The 20,446-nt window shown below is 35.3% G+C and overlaps 1 pseudogene; it reads right to left on the bottom strand.

Moving 5' to 3' along the window:
- LOC113925678 overlaps positions 1-19,355 on the bottom strand; it is a 48,472-nt pseudogene extending 29,117 nt beyond the window's left edge.
- Between the last annotated feature and the right edge of the window lie 1,091 nt (positions 19,356-20,446).

Genomic DNA, 20,446 nt, shown 5'->3' with positions numbered 1-20,446 from the left:
TCCTTTCATACATGGTTGGATTCAAACTGCTAATTTTTTGTTGAGGATTTTGGAATCTATGTTTATGAAAGATATTGGTTTGCAGTTTTCTTTTATAATGTTTTTCGATTTAATTTTCTCCTCTTTTTCTAGTTTTTTTTTAAGGTGGAAACTTACATGGCTAGTTTTAGGCCTTTCTTCCTTTGTAATATATACATTAATGTTATACATTTTTTAAGCACTCCTTTTGCTACATGCCATCAATTTTGATAAGTAGTGTTTTCATTTTTACTTAGTTAAAAATATTTTAAATTTCTCTTGATATTTCTTGTTTGATTCTGTGTTATTTAGAAGTGTGTTTTTTAGTCTATATAAATTTTGGGGATTTTACAGTTGTCTTTCTGTTATTTATTTCTAGTTAAATTTTATTATTATTTGAAAACAGACATTATATGATTTCTATTTTTTTTAAATTTGTTATGGTATGTATTATGGCCCTGAAGGGACTATCATGGTGAATGTTCTATGTGAGCTTGAGATGAATGAATTTTTTAACGTGTGTGATGTTTATGAATGAAGCAGTCTATAAATGTCCATTATATTCACTCAAACTATTGTGTGGTTGAGTTGAACTTGGTCCTTATTGATTTTCTGCTTGTGGGATCGGTCCATTTCTGAGAGAGGATTGTTGAAATCTTCAACTATGATTGTGAACTCATCTATTTCTCTTTGCAATTCTATTTGTTTTTGGCTATCATCGTTTGATTTTCTATTGTTAGGCACATACAGGTTAGGGCTTGCATGTCTTCTTTGAGATGGAACTCTTTATTATTATGTTATGCCCTTCTTTGTCCCTGATACTCTTCTTTACTTTAAATCTCCTGTTTGAAATTAATATAACTATTCTTGTTTTCTTTTGATTAGCATTAAGATGGTATACTTTCCTCCACTCATTTATTTTTAATCTATATATGGTTTTATGGTTAAAGATTGATTGATTGATTGATGTGAGAGAGAGAGAGAGAGTGAGAGAGAGCACAAGCAGGAGGGGCAGAGGGAGAAGGATAAAGAACCCTAAGCAGACTCCATGATCCCACGACCCTAATATCATGACCTGAGCCCTAACCAAGAGTCGATACTCAACCGACTGTGCCCAATGTTTTTATATTTAAAGTGGGTTTTTGGTAGACAACATATAGTTGGGTCTTGTTTTTTGATCCAGTCTTCATTGTTTAATTTCATTTACACCATTGACATTCAAAGTGATTATTGACATTGGTGGATTATGTTTTCTATTAATTGCTTTTTTGTTCTTGTTCCTAATTTAGGCTTCCATTCTCTCTATTATGGTTGTATTATTCATTTATCCCTAATCTAAGCCCACTCACAAATATACTGTACTACTTCATAGGCACAGTGATTATTTTTATAACAAAATAATCATAATTCTTTCCTCCCATCCTTTGTATCACTACAGTAATTTTTCACATATCTGCAAGCATACATAAGCATATATTATATATAATATATTATACATACATAATTGACTACAGTGTTTGTATTATTATTTTGAGCAAAACTTTGTTAGATCCATTAAGTAGAAGAAAAGCAAAAGGAAATACATTTTTACCAAGAATACAAGGTTCATTCAAATTCAAGACTTATGTGATGCATGTCACCATGTCAAAACATTACATATTGAAAATGTTAGAATCATCTCAAAAGGTACGAAAAACCTTGACAAAATTTAATACCAATTTATGTTAAGAATGTTAAGCAAACTGGTAATAAATTGGAACTTCTTCACAAACTGATGAAGGGCATCTCTATTTTTTTTGTATTGCCATTTATATATATAATTAGATGTAATTTGCTGTAATTTATTTAAGATTTTTTGCGTTGATAGTTCGTGAAGAAAAATGGTCTACAGTTTTCTTTTGGAAGGCCTGTGTTTTTGGTACCAAATGCAAGGTTGGACTCATGAAGTGAGTTGGAAACTATTCTTCCATTTCTTAGAAATCATATAAAATTGGTATTATTTCTTACTTAAATGTTTGGTAGAATTTCCCAGTGAATCCTTTTGACCCTTAAGCTTTGTTTGTAACAATTTTTTTTTACTATAAATTCAATTAAAAAATAAATACATAGCTATACAGGGTATTTATATTTTCTTGAATAAGTTTAGGTTGTGCCTTCCAAGCAATATAATTCTTTTCTTTTTTTCTTTTTTAGAGAGAGAGAGACAGAAGGGAGAGAGAGTTTGAGTGGGGGAGAGACAGAGGGAGAGGGAGAGAGAGAATCTTAAGCAGCTTCCATACCCAGTGCGGAGCCCAACATGTGGCTCAATCTCACGACCCTGAGATCATGACCTAAGCTGAAATCAAGAGTCGGTCACTTAACCTACTGAGCCACCCAGATGCCCCAACTTGATTACTTTCTTAACTTTTTGAATTGATTGACATTCAGTTGTTCATAAAATAGCCCTATTATCCATTTAATATCTGTAGAGTCTGCAGTGACAGTCTATCATTCCTAAATTGGTGACTTGTATATTATAACTATTTTTTTTAATTCATCGAGTTAGAATGGTCTTTCACTATGTAATTTCTTATTTGACCATGGATTCTTTTTATTGTTTGTTTGTTTTTTGTTTTTTACCATGGATTCTTGAGAAGTGTGTTTAATTTCTAAATACTGCAGATGTTTCTAGGTATTCTCTGGAATATTATTGAATATTATTGTGTTTCTAAAAATTTATATCTTAATGTCAGTGTGCTCTAAGTATATGCTCATACTTAGAATGATTTCAACCTTTTAAATTTATTGAGATTCACTACATGTTCAAAATATGACCTATCTTGTGAATGTTACAGATCACTTAAAAATGATGATGTTGATTTTTTAAATTTTAGTTCTTTAAATGTTAATGAAGATAACTTAATTGGTTGTCATGTTATATAATCTGCAACATATTAATTACCTATATGTTTGCTTCTATTATCCATCAGCTCTTGAATGCTTTATTTAGTTGTTGTTTTACTTTTTTTTCTCTTTTTGTTTCAGTTTGGATAATTTTTATTGAACTTTCTGTCAGTTCACTGATTCTTTCCTCAGCTCTGTCAAGTACCATAGATCCATCAAAAGGATTCTTAATTTCTTATATAGTGTTTTTCATTTCTACATTTCTTTTAACTTCCTATGAATGTTTCCATCTCTATGTTCAAATTCCGCATTTATCCCTGCATGTTTTTCACCATGTACCTTACATGATTTAGTATATTAATCATGGTTACATTAAAGTATTTATCTAATATTTTCAACATTTTGGGTTGTTTCTGGGTCTTCTTTTTTTTGTTGTTTGTTTTATCTATTTTGTATTACTCTCTTGTTTTCCTGGCCATGGGTTATACCGTGGGCTTTCCTTTTGTGAATGTCTCTAAATTTTGATAGGATGCTAAATATTGTAAGTAAAAGGATAGTAGAAGCTGAGGTAATAATATTTACATTTAGAAATATGTACCCCCGTCCTTTTTTCTCACCATCAATGGAAGAGGACCAGTGTTGTGTCTATCAGTCTGAGCTTGAGCTAAGTGGGTTTGTCATAGCCAATGTTATCTTCAGTGCACCAACGACTTCAGATTTCTTCAGTCGTTTGCTGCTATTACCTTGTGCAGAATATGAGGCCTGAAAGCCCTTTGAACCTGTGCCCCCAAAATCTAGTTTTCTCAGCATTCTCACTCTTCTCACAGTGGTAGCGGACTTTAGCTTCATATTGGCCCCAGATCCTGGCCTAAGCTGTCTTCCCCCCCCATCCTCTTGTAGGCAATATGTGTAGTAGCAAAACTCCTCAGTGTATTGCATATTGATCAGCATAGGAGGGGAGATGGAGAAGCAAGTTTCCTGTGCATCCCTTAGTGGGTCCTTAAGTTACATTTGAATAGACATAAATAAAACCATAACCTTCTTAAATTGTACTTATGACTAATTTAGTTAAATAATGATTGCTGGATGATATATTTAAAATGGTTTGAGGCAAATTCTTCATGCCTGGGCTTCTACATTGCTGAAATTATCCTCACTTTTTTAAAATGGTGTGCTCATTAAAGTGCTTGTTTTCTGAAAAAGCTTGTGGAGTATAATTTTTATAAACAATTAGTGCAATGAAGAGGAACAGAATCAGCCAACAATGCCATGTTTTCAAACACTAGTCTAATGAAAAATCTCAAATCATTTTATTGACAAAAATTCTGGAGGTATTAGAGCTTGCTTCATAAACTGAAGTTAAATTTATAGTGCCAATGGATAAATGAAATTCCCAGTTGATAAGCAATTATCATAAGGGGAAAAGGCCACTGTACTGAGTGCCAGTTGGCAAGTGGCCCCCTCCTTGGCAGTCTCGTCAATGCTACAGACTGAATCAACATCTTCACGGAACTATCCTCTCACCCATAGAGGTGTTCTGTGTACAACATGTTTGGCACATTTTTTTTAGGAGAGTCCTGGAATGCTCTTTTGCTGTGCCTATTCTGTATCTATTCTGTGAGGACACAATGGAACATAAAGAGGATTTCACTTCATTAAAATATATTCTGTGTCTAGAAACCCTAGTGTGTCTACTTTTCCAAATTTCATTGACATGTTTGATATGTTTTTAAAAGGGGAACGTTATGACAAACATCGATTTGGGTTTGTTTGTTTGTTTTTCTTAAACATACTTTATTTACCCAGAAGCCTAGGCTAAACTCATGCCAAAATTTCAGGAGCACATGCTTATTTTACTGAAGTTAAATCAATTTGAGTTGTTAAACTGTAGAGAGCAATCACCCTGGGAAACAGTAGCAGAGAAGCTTCCAGCAGGGGGAAGAGCTTTGGAAACAAGCTGAGTCTGACCCAAATGGATAGACTCTTAACTACAGAACAGCTGAGCAGCATATTTGTAATATTGTAGAGGCACTTTCTAGAAGAGTAGGAGATTCCACACAAGAAGGGGGAAAAGAACATACCTCCTAGGAGGTAAATTGAACTCCATACTGACTTACTGAACTCAAAAGAGCACTTTTACTGTGGTTAAGTTGACATGTTTACATGTTTGATATAAAGCTAGGAACAGAAGGAGAAAGCTGCTTTTTTTTTAAACCAAGCATAAACATGCCATTCCCAGATGGTTCTTTCACAAGATGCATTTAACACTTTCTGTGCTTTATCTGGGTCAGAACCTCATGGCCAAGCCTCATATGTGCTCTTTGTAAATGGAGATAACCTGATTTGTTAACATTGAGAAGATATTCGTAGAAAGAACTTGAATCTTGGTGACATCCTTTGTGATTGCATCCTTTATCTATGTATCCAAATCAATTAATATCACCTACCCCTTGAGGGGGTGGAAAACCATTTACCATGCTAATGGACACCAAAAGAAAGCTGGGGTGGCAATCCTTCTATCAGACAAGTTAGATTTTAAAACAAAGACTGCAATAAGAGATGAAGAAGGACACTATATCCTACTTAAAGGGTCTATTCAACAAGAAGATCTAACAATTGTAAATATCTATGCCCCTAACATGGGAGCAGCCAGTTTTATAAGGCAATTAATGACAAAAGCAAAGAAACACATTGACAACAATATAATAATAGTGGGGGACTTTAACACCCCCCTGACTGAAAGGGACAGATCATCTAAGCAGAAGATCAACAAGGAAATAAAGACTTTAAATGACACACTGGACCAAATGGACTTCACAAGCATTTTCAGAACATTCCATCCCAAAGCAACGGAATACACATTCTTCTCTAGTGCCCATGGAACATTCTCCAGAATAGATCACATCCTAGGTCACAAATCAGGTCTCAACCGGTACCAAAAGATTGGCATTATTCCCTGCATATTTTCAGGCCACAATGCTTTGAAACTAGACTCAATCACAAGAGGAAAGTCAGAAAGAAATGAAATACATGGAGGCTAAAGAGCATCCTACTAAAGAATGAATGGGTCAACCAGGAAATTAAAGAAGAATTAAAAAAATTCATGGAAACCAATGAAAATGAAAACACAACTGTTCAAAATCTTTGGGATACAGCAAAGTCAGTCCTGAGAGGAAAGTATATAGCAATACAAGCCTTTCTCAAGAAACAAGAAAGGTCTCAAATACACAACCTAACCCTACACCTAAAGGAGCTGGAGAAAGAACAGCAAGTAAAGCCTAAACCCAGCAGGAGAAGCGAAATAATAAAGATCAGAGCAGAAATCAATGAAATAGAAACCAAAAGAACAGTAGAACAGATCAACGAAACTAGGAGCTGGTTCTTTGAAAGAATTCACAAGATTGATAAACCCCTGGCCAGACTTATCAAAAAGAAAAGAGAAATGACCCACACTCAACAAAATCATGAATGAAAGAGGAGAGATCACAACCAACATCAAAGAAATACAAACAATTATAAGAACATACTATGAGCAACTCTATGCCAGCAAATTAGATAACCTGGAAGAAATGGGTGCATTCCTAGAGATGTATCAACTACCAAAATTGAACCAGGAAGAAATAGAAAACCTGAACAGACCTATAACCACTAAGGAAATTGAAGCAGTCATCAAAAATCTCCCAACAAACAAAAGCCCAGGGCCAGATGTCTTCCCAGGGGAATTCTATCAGACACTTAAAGAAGAATTAACACCTATTCTCCTGAAACTGTTCCAAAACAATAGAAATGGAAGGAAAACTTCCAAACTCGTTTTATGAGGCCACCATTACCTTGATCCCCAAACCAGACAAAGACCCCCATCAAAAAGGAGAATTACAGACCAATATCCTTGATGAACATGGATGCAAAAATTCTCACCAAAATCCTAGCCAGTTGGATCCAACAGTACATTCAAAGGATTATTCACCATGACCAAGTGGGATTTATCCCCGGGCTGCAAGGTTGGTTCAACATCCGCAAATCAATCAACGTGATACAACACATTAACAAAAGAAAGAACAAGAATCATATGATCTTCTCAATAGATGCAGAAATATCATTTGACAAAGTACAGCATCCTTTCTTGATCAAAATTCTTCAGAGTATAGGGATAGAGGGGACATACCTCAATATCGTAAAAGCCATCTATGAAAACCCTACAGCGAATATCATTCTCAATGGGGAAAAGCTGAGAGCTTTTCCCCTAAGGTCAGGAACGCGGCAGGGATGTCCACTATCACTACTGCTATTCAACATAGTATTAGAAGTCCTAGCCACAGCAATCAGACAACGAAAAGAAATCAAAGGCATCCAAATCGGCAAAGAGGAAGTCAAACTCTCACTCTTTGCAGGTGATAGGATACTGTATGTGGAAAACCCAAAAGACTCCACCCCAAAACTGCTAGAACTCATACAGGAATTCAGTAAAGTAGCAGGATAGAAAATCAATGCACAGAAATCAGTGGCATTCCTATACACCAACAACAAGACAGAAGAGAGACAAATCAAGGAGTCGATCCCATTTACAATTGCACCCAAAACCATAAGATACTTAGGAATAAATTTAACCAGAGAGGCAAAGGATCTGTACTCAGATAACTATAAAATACTCATGAAAGAAATTGAAGAAGACACAAAGAAATGGAAAAACGTTCCATGCTCATGGATTGGAAGAACAAACATTGTGAAGATGTCAATGCTACCTAGAGCAATCTACACATTCAATGCAATCCCCATCAAAATACCATCCACTTTTTTCAAAGAAATGGAACAAAGAATCCTAAAATTTGTATGGAACCCAAAGAGACCCCGATTAGCCAGAGGAATATTGAAAAAGAAAAGCAAAGCTGGCGGCATCACAATTCCGGACTTCCAGCTCTATTACAAAGCTGTCATCATCAAGACAGTATGGTACTGGCACAAAAACAGACACATAGATCAGTGGAACAGAATAGAGAGCCCAGAAATGGACCCTCAACTCTATGGTCCACTAATCTTTGACAAAGCAGGAAACAATGTCCAATGGCAAAAAGACACTCTCTTCAACAAATGGTGTTGGGAAAATTGGACAGCCACATGCAGAAGAATGAAACTGGACCATTTCCTTACACCACACACAAAAATAGACTCCAAATGGTTGTAAGACCTAAACGTGAGACAGGAGTCCATCAAAATCCTAAGGGAGAACACAGGCAGCAACCTCTTCGACCTCAGCCGCAGCAACTTCTTCCTAGAAACATCGCCAAAGGCAAGGGAAGCAAGGGCAAACATGAACTATTGGGATTTCATCAAGATAAAAAGGTTTTGCACAGCAAAAGAAACAGTCCACAAAACCAAAAGACAACCGACAGAATGGGAGAAAATATTTGCAAATGACATATCAGATAAAGGGCTAGTGTCCAAAATCTATAAAGAACTTCTCAAACTCAACACCCAAAGAACAAATAATCCAATCAAGAAATGGGCAGAAGACATGAACAGACATTTTTCCAAAGAAGACATCCAAATGGCCAACAGACACGTGAAAAAGTGGTCAACATTGCTCGGCATCAGGGAAATCCAAATCAATACCTCAAAACCCCACCAATCAGAATGGCTAAAATTAACAAGTCAGGAAACGACAGATGTTGGCGGGGATGCGGAGAAAGGGGAACCCTCCTACACTGTTGGTGGGAATGCAAGCTCGTGCAACCACTCTGGAAAACAGTATGGAGGTTCCTCAAACAGTTGAAAATAGAGCTACTATACGATCCAGCAATTGCACTACTGGGTATTTACCACAAAGATACAAATGTAGGGATCTGAAGGGGTATGTGCACCCCAGTGTTTATAGCAGCAATGTCCACAATAGCCAAACTGTGGAAAGAGCCAAGATGTCCATCCACAGATGAATGGATAAAGAAGAGGTGGTATATATACACAATGGAATATTATGCAGCCATCAAAAGGAATGAGATCTTGCCATTTGCAACGACGTGGATAGAACTGGAGAGTGTTATGCTGAGTGAAGTAAGTCAATCAGAGAAAGACATGTATCATATGACCTCACTGATATGAGGAATTCTTAATCTCAGGAAACAAACTGAGGGTTGCTGGAGTGGTGGGAGGTGGGAGGGATGGGGTAGCTGGGTGATAGACATTGGGGAGGGTATGTGCTATGGTGAGCGCTGTGAATTGTGCAAGATTGTTGAATCACAGATCTGTACTTCTGAAACAAATAATGCAACATATGTTAAGAAAAAAGAAAAAGAAGAAGATAGCAGGAAGGGAAGAATGAAGGGGAGTAAGTCGGAGGGTGCGATGAACCATGAGAGATGAGTGACTCTGAAAAACAAACTGAGGGTTCTAGAGGGGAGGAGAGTGGGGGAATGGGTTAGCCTGGTGTTGGTTTTAAAGAGGGCACATTCTGGGTGGAGCACTGGGTGTTATGCACAAAGAATCAATCATGGAACACTACATCAAAAACTAATGATGTAATGCATGGTGATTAACATAACAATGAAAAATTTAAAAAAATCACCTACCCTTTACTTAGACATATCTTTTTATTTACTATCTTTTAACTTTTATATAAACATAAGATGAATAGATAGAAAATTAAGTACACACATATACCAGGAAAATTAGATTAAAAGGGCTAAAATATAATAAAATGTAATATTATATAAAATATATTAATGAAAAATAATTTTTTGGAGTGGTAGGAATTGCTTTTTCTAACTTCTGTGCTTATGTAATCATCTATTTTCTACAGAAACAACAAAAAGTGTATGGTATTGCTATGGTGTTTTATAATTTTTTTCACTCAATGATTTGTTAAAAACATCTTTTCATGACCATATTACACTCCTACAATAGCTTTTTGTTGTTTTCAGTCTATTTTATGGCTGTATTACGTCTTATTAAATACTTCTTTAATTATATGTACACATATTTGAATATTTGTAAATCATTGGATGGACATTTCTTTAGCTGAATTTTTGCATATGTCACTTCTTTAAGCTAAATTTTAAACTGGATGCCAAATGTAAGACGAAATTTTGAGTCTACATTAAAAATTCAAAGGTTACTAATATGTCTTAAATTGACCCATACTTGGATAATCCCTTTTTTTCTGTCTTTTCAAATTTATCCTTTAAATTATATGTATTAAAATTATTCCATTATACATATATTTCAAATGTGAAAGTCTTAAGGACATGTACCATATAACTTTCTTCTTTTGTACCTAACACAGTACCTGGCACAGAGACCTAAACATTAAAAGCTGGAAATTTGTTTCAGTATCACTGACAGCATCTGGGAAATTAGATTACTTTGAGTATAAGAGAAAGTTAGTGAGTTATTTTTAAGAAAAAAAGTTTTGTTTTAAGATAAAAATGCATTGTTGTTAGGTTACTGACCTAGCTCTCTCATTCTGATTATGGTCAGGTATTTGAAAAATTTGAAAGCTAAAGTTGAGTTTTAGTCAAGATCTTAAAACACAAGCCAGGTAAGATACGACCTTGGCCACTTAGTAGCTTGAAAAAGAAGTTGTTCTGAACATGAAGATATCCTAAATACACAAAAATCTTTATAATTTAGCTTATTTCAGGCAACTCTTTTATTTTTTTAGATTTTTAAAATTTATTCATTTGAGAAGGAGAGAGTGAGCAAAGGCAAAGGACAGAGGAAGAGGGAGAAGCAGACTCCCCCGCTGTGTAGGGAGCCTGAGGTGGGACTCAATCCCAGGACCCTGAGCTTATGACCTGAGCCAAAGACAGCCCTTAACCCACTGAGCCACACAAGCATCCCTTAAGGCAACTCTTTTAAAATGTGCTATTATCTTACTTTTGTTCTTGGTAGTGTATATTGTCATGCATATATATGCGGGTTAAATTGAAAAGGTGGATGCGGATTATTATATACTAACGCAGTTTGGTGAAGATGTTTGAAGAGCTACCATATGCAAGATGTTAGGTATTTTTGGACTTTCTAAGGATGACTAAGCTATAGCTGTCACCATGGTTTTTACCATAGTTAAAAAGTAAGAGGGCGCCTGGGTGGCTTAGTCATTGGGCGTCTGTCTTCGGCTCGGGTCATGATCCGGGAATCCTGGGATTGAGTCCAGCATCGGGCTCCCTGCTCAGCCGGGAGCCTGCTTCTCCCTCTGCCTCTCTCTCTGTCTCTGTCTCCTATGAATAAATAAATAAAATCTTTAAAAAAAAAAGTAGGAGAAGCCACAAAACTATGATATAAGGTAGACTTAGTAAAGAAGTAAAAACAAATATCCTCATGAGTTGCAAGAAAAAGTGACTCGTTTAGTTTGGGAGATTTAGGATAAAGTCCAAGTCAGAAATGTCGTTCATGTTAAAGAATGGCTCATATTCTGAGAGCAAATAGGAGTAGAGATAGGGTTGCCACATAAAACATAGGCCTCTCAGTTAAAATTCCATTTCAGAGAATGAGTGAATATTATTTTAGGATAAGCATGTCCCATGCAGTATATGGGACACACTTACCAGTTCTTAAAAAAATTGTTCATCTGCAATTCAAATTTAATGGGTGACCTGCATTTTTTATTTGCAAACTGTAGCAACCCTGTCAAGGAAGCGCTAGAAAAAAGCAAACTCTATTATAAAATGCAGGAGGTTGGGGAAGAGCAGGGATTGTTTTGGGAAAAGCACATCATTCAGTGTTGACACAGAGAAGCGATGCTGGTGAATGGGTGGCATGAGAGGAGCTAAGTTCGGGGGCTAGGTCCAACATTGGCGAGCTGAATGATGTTGGACGAGTTGAGAAACATCTCAGTTTGGTCTCAGTTTTGTTCTTCATTAATGTGAATAATAATTACTACCTTCCTTATCTTACATAGTTGTGAGATGGGGTGGGATGGGTTGTGAGATGGGGTACATAACTGTATTTGGTGAGATATGGAAGCCTTGTAAATTTTAATTACCATGAGGGAAGGAGGAATAGAGACCTACTCCTGAGTAGAATTTGATTTCTAAATTTAAAACAAGAGAATTTAAATGAAGCTTATAAATAAAGTTTACAGTAAGAAATGATATGTAGAATTTTTTGACAATTGGTGTTACAGGCACTGATCAACTGGAATAAATACAATAAAGAATCAGATTCTTTTCTTCTTTTTCACACTGGCCTGTCTTGTGATACACCTGACTTTCCAGTCTAGTGTGCAAGCTCCAGAGACAGAATGCGAGAGGAAGGAAGACGTTAATTAAAAGGTTGTTTACAATTTACCATCCTGACTAATAGTACTCTGATTTTTTCACTTCCCCAAAACTCTTACTGGTAACTTGTAAACACAATTTTTGTTTTCTTTGTTTGATTATGAAAATATCACATTTGTAATAGAAAATTCAAAAATACAGAGAAGCAAGAAAGGCCATGTTTAATCAAGAAGTAGAAACACTATTTAATAAAATTAGCAATCATTTAAAAAATGTGAGGAGAATTGACATCCTAAAAACAACAACTATAGACACACATACACACACACACACACACACACACACATTATGTTAAAATCTCCTACAAGTAAATGGAATAGAAGATTTTAAACAGTTAAGAAATGGGCAAAGATGGGGCCCCTGGGTGGCTCAGTCAGTTAAGTGTCTGATTCTTGATTTTGGCTCTAGTCATGATCTCAGGGTTATGAGATAGGTCTGCCTTGGGCTTGAGCTGGGCATGGAGCCTGCTTAAGAGTCTCTCTCTCCCTCTCCTTCTGATTCTCCCCACTCCACATTCATGTGCACTCTCTCTCTCTTAAAATTAAAAAATTAAAAATAAAGTTTTTGAAAATGGGTAAAGGATATGAATAAGAAATTCAAGGTAGAAGTAAAAATGGCCAATAAATATATTAACAGTTGTTGAACCTCATTAAACATATATTAAATGCAAATTAAAAAACTGGTTTATGTTAAGTTCAGAAAATATATGAGGTAATAATAATATCTTTGTTGTTAAATATAGGGGAGAATAGGTAATCCCTTACCTTAATGATAGGGAAAATTAATACATCATTTTTGGAGAATAACTTGAAGTAGCTACGAAAATTTTAAAGGTGCAAACCCAAATAGTTAATTATATGAGAGTCCATTTCACAAGGAAAAAAAAAGAAACCTTGCACAGACATATTTATAAGAATACTATCTGTAACATTAGTGGTAATAGTGGAAAAAATTGGATATGGCCAAATGTCCATTATAAAGAAATATCAAAATTAATTATGGCACATCCATATATACTATCATGACATAAAGGTAATAAAAACTGATATAGATCTGTATGTGTTACTCTAAAAGGTGATTATGAACTCTTTTAAGTGAAAATAAATCTTTATTGATACACATATATCAAGATATATTATTATGTTATATATAATATATAACATAACTTTTAAAATATTATATGATAGGTATATATTGAGTTATTTTAAAAGTCAAAACTGTGTGTGTATGTGTGCGTGTGCATTTCTGGGTGATGCATGTGACTGTTTATACATGTAAAGGGAAATGCTTCCTGGGGCTGGGGGATGAGGAAGTGGAGCCCTAAAGTTATGAAGATGAAAAGAAAAATAGCTTCAGGAGGAAATGAATACAGAATTTAAAAATGTTACATCCTTTTCAGTAGATGTGTGAATGGGACAGGGTAAGAAAGAGGACTTTCTCAAAGAAGACTGAAGTTTCATGTTTTGGCTTTTATAGAAAAATGGATATTTGAGGTTGTAAAGAAAGGCTATTGAGTTTTGAAAAACATATAGGTTTATGTTAATGTGCATGTGGCTCTAGAAAAAATAATTGACACTAGAGCTTTGGATTGGAAAGCCATCTTCATGGAAATTACAGGCATGTGAACTGATAAGTTTGCAATAGAGGTGAAAAGAATATTGAATACAAAAAATCGAGGAACTTATGGCATCATGAAATGCAAGAAAGTTAAAAGTTTGAAAGCTGGAAAACTAATCATATTTATCATCTCTTACTGCTGCTTTCTCCCAGCAGGTAAAATTGTGATCTCACTGATAGGGTTCCCCTTACTATAATGCAGAAACTCTTTGAAGCTAAGTAATGCATGTGGAATACCTTGTTCAATGTTGCCAGCCAGTCAAGATTGCTTAACAAAATTTTGAAAACACTGACTTAGACCTGGATATCATATTCCTCATTATTTTATGTCAATTGGTACATTCTCTCATAGTTTATTTGTATATGTCTTGACTACCTGATAATGAATCCTTCAATGAAGAAAAGGTAATTTACATATCATACTTATATGGCTCAAAGTTTAAGATGGCTGTAATTAATAAACTAAAAAGAAGAAAACACCATCTTGTGGCAACTTCTTCAAATTACCATCAGGCTTTCAAGACATACTCCAACCACTCAAATGGCATGTCTAAGCAATCAGATTCCACAATAAATTTCAGTATTGTAGACTGCATGAAACCATATAAAAATAATGATGATCTGAACTAAGGAATTATTTGCAATAGATATAGAGAGGAAGAAAACACAGACATTTAAGAAGTAGTTATTGAACATATAGAAAGAATTGCAGGTTAAACTCCAAGTCTCCATCATGGGTGACTATTAGGGTCTTTAATTAGAATAGAGAGTATAAAAAAAGGGTAACTTTCTGAGACATAGTAAACCGGAATTACTTGTTGAAAAACCAAGAGAAATGTCCAGCTAACTGTTGGATCCTGAGCAGGCAAAGTTGGGGTGGGGAGCTGGGGCAGGAAATGGAATTCCAGATGTCATGGCCATCAGTTTCAGCCACCAGGGAAGTCGACAGGATGAGTGGGAGTTTGTAAAATAAGAATAGAATAAAACATACTGTACAAAGCACTGACAGTAGAAAAGCCATAATCTAATATCAGAGATGGAGATGGACTATTCAGGGCAAACTCAAATATTATATGTAATACCTAATATTATTTATTTTGTCCTTTGGCTGCTTGTTGAGATTGAAAAGCTTTTATCTGTTATTTTACTCTATGATAATCAGTAGTGTTCAGAGTCTAGCCCTGTTTTTGTCTAAATCTGTTGCTTAACAATTGTCTTTTTATAGTTCGTAGATGATTTGCTAGGAATTCCAGCAAAGACTATTAGTTTCACACATAGGTGTATTGCATTTTTTATTTTAAAGAAAACATTAGCATTAAATTTCTGTAATATCGACTCTTTATATTGTGTCCACATTAAAGTTAAAGCACAAAATTTGGAAATGTATAATTTAACATAAAAGATACCAGCTTTCTGCAACTTACTTTATGTTATAATAATAGATGCACCAACAGCAAGTGAGCTGATTCAAAAAATATTGCTATTCAACAAAGATAGTATCTATAGAAACTGCTTTTTTTGTAAAAAAAAAAAGAGTAGTTTCTATCATAGTACCTCCTGAATAGAGGTAAAGATTAAATTATATTTATAATTGGCATATTACTGTTAATTATACAAAATTCCAAATTTTACAAGATTTTATAAATACCACATAGACATGCAAAAAAAATCATTTTTTTCATAATGTGCATAGCCCAGTAATGACAACTGGTGCCAGGATTGTTCTGTCACTGTTCTATATAATTTAATAGTTCTCCTTATGAACAGTGAATTTATCAATAGAGAATGTGATTTAATATTTCTATATTCAAGAGAACTTGCCATTTTCTATCAACTTGAATGTATAAAAACTTCATATATCTTGAATCATTATTTTGAAAATAACCAATATTAGCTTTATTAGATAAAATTCCAGGCTGTAAAGGACTTCTTCCATAAAGACTCAGTTTCAAACACAATTATTTTCCACGGGAAAGTTTCTAAGGCTATCCCCTACTCATTTTGGTCATTTTGATTAAAGCTACCAGTTTTCAACCACTGTTTACCTAAGAATGGCTGTTTATTTGTCTAGATTATCCAGATTATTAATTTATCAAATAAATAAAAAAATCCATTCCTTCACCCCACCATCCCAAAAAATATCAAGACCATTGCATACATATATGAGTAGAATCTCTGTGACTAAGCCATTGCACAGTTTGTCTGGGGCTTCATAAATTAGAAGTCTGAATTTTTTGTTAGGGTTGGAAAGATGTTCTTGACTTTGAAAGAGTTTAATAATAATGATAATTATTTTAATAGTCTATGTGGCACTGACCTGGGACCTGTGTGTGCTTTGCCTATAACTACAGTATCTTGAGAGGTAGATCATAATAACCTCATATTAAAGATGATGAACTGAGTTTCAGAGATGGGATGTGATTTCTACTAAATCATATAATTAGTAACGATGGAGAACAGATAGGAAACTCGGATTTTCTCTTTTCAAACCCAAATCCAGGGTCAAAATAGTACAAAGATGACAAATTTTTCATGTGTGCTTCTTAGGAGATTTGGTTATTGAATGAATGGACCAAGCAGCTAATTTAGCTGGAAATTCCAAATATTTGAAAGTTCTGATGGATGTTCATATAAATCTCCTCTTTATGACACGTAAGCTGTTTTGCAAGTCCCTCTCTTAGAGAAAAAAATATGAGTTATTATATATTCTGAAGGGTGGAATCTCAAATTTTTACCTTTCCAGTCACATGTTAGGAACTTTTTGGAAACTGCCTACTTTATGTAAGTTTTCCTATTAGCATGGCTTCCACTGTACTTTGAAGTAAATTCAAGTAGAAGAGTGGGAAATTCAAAGACTATACAATTAATTTTTTCCACCAGCTGCTCGTGGCTGGCTAGGAAGATTACAATTGGGAAGGAAGCCGTACACTCTAGCTAGCCCCACAACAATACAAGATGGTAAAGACAATCAAGTACCACAATGAATCAAACATCTGCATAACTTTAGCTATTATACAAACAATTGGACCGCAGTGCCTTTGTTTGGGAATAGAGAAAAGACACAAAATCCTGCCTCAAATGAGAGAGATGGTGGGTTTTTCAAAAGTAGGAGCCCTGCTTCAAAGATTTGTTATATTGTACTCAGTAGTACTGCAAAAAGTTGAACATTTGTTTCAACTGAGTTTGCCTCCACCTTTTAATAAAACATGAACACTGTGTGCCCTTTTCATTAGTTTTTTCCAAAAATGTGAGAGAATGCGAGAGGGTAAAGTGAAATGTAAAACTACGCAAAGTTTAATTAAAATGCTTCAAAAAGAGAACTTTATTAATATTTAACTTTCCTCTTCCAGCGAAGATTCCTAGCACATCAAAAACATTTCAACCAAGAGTGAAAGAACTCATTATTCCCAAACTCATGATAATTATATATTTGAAATATAACATTTGCAGATGATATGTATATAATAAATAAAATAAAATAAATTATATATATACATATAACAGATGATAGTTTGGGTCATAGAATTACACTAAAATGATAAATCTATTTGCAAAGTCATTAGCTGGTTGTCCTCCAAGTTGGGGATAAGGTAGGCCATTGTAAACCTAGAAAGGGATGCAGAAATAGACATAAGAAAGAGCATATGTCTACTATAGTAGGTCAAAAGGATATTACAGGTCCCGATTCTTTGCTCCCCACCATATTCCTGCTCTTTCTCATGTGCCTTGCAGGGTCCCATACCACCACGTACCACCACCACCATGAATCTAGATTAGTTTGGGACTTGGCTTTGCTCAATGGGATGTGTTTAGATGTTATGCTGGCAGATGAGATGCAAAAGGAGATTTGGAAATGTATTTGTGCTTTTCCGCTCGTCTTTTGTTCCTTTGCAAAAGAACATGCCTGAGCTAGTCTGTTGGGGGATGAAAGATATGTAGAACAGAGACAAATTGTCCCAAGTTTTCAGCAGAGGACATCGTTTAACGAACCTCTAGTTATGTGAATGAGACCAGGCAAGGTCATTAAAACTGTCTAGCTGACCCATTTCTGACCACAGAAGCATGAAGGAGAGTAGTTAAGATCAGTCGAGCCCAATCCAATTCAGATGAATTCTGTAAACTCATGAGCCAAATTAATACATGTTTATTGTCACTGATGTATTTTGGATTTCTGTTACTCAACATTATTGTGGCAATAAATAATACATCTGCCTAAAGCATTAAGAAATAAAATAAAATCCATCTTCAGGTATTTCCAAATAGAACCGTGTGCTATTTATTATATGTGGGGAGGAGATAGCACTTGCAGCAGATGACAATGAACTGATCTTCTGATTGAGGGGACTGTCTTCTTTGTCTCTTCCCACCATAGCCACTTTTCTTTGAAACCATGGATTTTTTTTTTTCCTTTGGAGAAAAAATAAGAAATAAGGAATAGCTTTATCAGTGCCTACATCTATCCTGAAATGATTTATCACTGCATTATTCCTTCAAGCGTGGGTGTATGCGTGTGTGTATGTGAGTGTGCATGCATGTGGTCTGCTGCAGAAACACTTATACTTAACTCAAGTAAAACAGATACAGGAGAAAAATTGCACCAGACAAGTTAAATAGGCAAAGAAGATTTTCTTCAACACTATTTAAATACGGGAGAGGTCAAACTCAGATCTACTGAAGCAAAAGATGGACAAGTTTTTTTGTTTTGTGGGTTTTTTTTTTAAAGGTTTTATTTATTTATTTGACAGAGAGAGAGCACAAGTAGGCAGAGCGGTAGGCAGAGGGAGAGGGAGAAGCAAGCTCCCCGCTAAGAAGAGAGCCCAATGTTGGTCACCATCCCAGGACTCTGGGATCATGACCTGAGCCGAAGGCAGACACTTAACAGACTGAGCCACCCAGATGACCCAAGATGGGAGAGTTTTTAAAAACTGGAGTGAGCTAATGAACAAATGTTCAAGGAGATCAGTGGGGACGTCGGTCCGTGTGATTAGGCCATCTGTATTTGTTAATTGGCATTGATCTTGATCAAAATTTGACTCCTACCTTCTTGTAGAGAGTGGGAGACAGGGATGCTATCTTTCTTGATAGTAATATTTGAAAGGGATGACTTTCAGGTCCTTGAGAAAGACATTCCTGGGTTGTAAAAGCAGCAAGAGGCTGGGAGAAGATTTATTATCTCAAAGGGGCTGAAAAATAATTTACAATTACAAGTTTTCTCGAGTCAGTGCTCTAAGAAAAGGGGGAGTCTAGGGCCTATTGTCAGGATGAAACCTGTCCAAAGTTTAGTCAGGCTGAGAGAAATGTTAAGGCTGTCTTGGTTGGAAATAATGTTAGAAGGGGAACAGGAAAATCATATTATGCTACGTTCTTCTGTCTTTTTCAATTTGGGTATAATTAGTCTCTCTGTTCCTTCTCTTTGCAAATTAACTACATTCTATTTGGCACAGGATGACTTTTTCTGGTCATTCAACATTTCTTACCAGCAACATCAGCTATGACTTTTAGCATCAAGAATTGACACTGGCCCTGAATCGATATGTACTGTAGATTCTTGTTGTTGGCAGTCATGTTCACCACAAACACTGAGTGAGTGAATACTGAGCCATTGTTCCTAGGGAAAATACAGGGATAGATTCCTGTGAGCCTTTGGTCACATTTTCACCAACAAATCAATACATTACCTTGCTTTATGTGCATTTCTACTTAAAGATGTCTTACTTAAGGGCGCCTGGGTGGCTCAGTTGGTTAAGCAACTGCCTTCGGCTCAGGTCATGATCCTGGAGTCCCGGGATCAAGTCCCTCATCGGGCTCCCTGCTCAGCGGGGAGTCTGTTTCTCCCTCTGACCCTCCCCCCTCTCATGTGCTCTCTCTCTCTCATTCTCTCTCTCAAGTAAATAAATAAAATCTTTAAAAAAAAGATGTCTTACTTAATATATATTAAAGTCAGAGGCAACAGCATTTTTTTTCACTATTTATGTTGCAAAAAACAAGTGTCTCACAAAATACAAAGAAAAGAGAACTCTCATGTAATCTGAAATAAAACAATGGTAGAAATACTATTGAACGGCCCAGAAATTTAGATAGAAGATGAGTTTACTTCAGAATGACCTATATAATAAAATGAATATTTAAATTTTTCTATAATAAATCAGTCATATTCCTTTCAGAATAGAAAGACCATCGGTTGTGAGATTCAATTAGAAGTTACTTTACTATATATCTGGCAAGAGGTATGAATAAGGCATGTTGTGCCTTAGCCTAATTCTGTGTTAAGTAAAAATTCTGTATATTTATTGTAAATTATTCTAAATTGGTCCTGCTCTGGATTGACATTATAATCAAACTGACCTATAAAAAGAATAGATTGTCAAAGTTTGGGAACACCCTTAATCCTCATTGTTTGATTATATATAACTACTATCCTAAGTGTAGTCATAGCTGTTTGCCATTGCCCAAACTATTGCTGACCTGGAAATATATGGAAATCAGGGCATGCATTAAATGAAGCACATTTATTCTTGTTCTAAAATATAAGGATCACATAACATAAACTGAAAATGTTCTCTACTCTCATGATGGAGTGCCTTGAACAATATTTTCATTTATGTCATATTTTGAGTGTGGCAAGGAGCAAAATGGCTATAGTTCTTACAGGATCA

This window comes from Zalophus californianus, chromosome 4, assembly GCF_009762305.2.
Source record: "Zalophus californianus isolate mZalCal1 chromosome 4, mZalCal1.pri.v2, whole genome shotgun sequence".
Classification (NCBI taxonomy): domain Eukaryota; kingdom Metazoa; phylum Chordata; class Mammalia; order Carnivora; family Otariidae; genus Zalophus; species Zalophus californianus.
The sequence above is the reverse complement of the archived record's forward strand: the minus strand, read 5'-3'. Positions and strand labels throughout refer to the sequence as shown.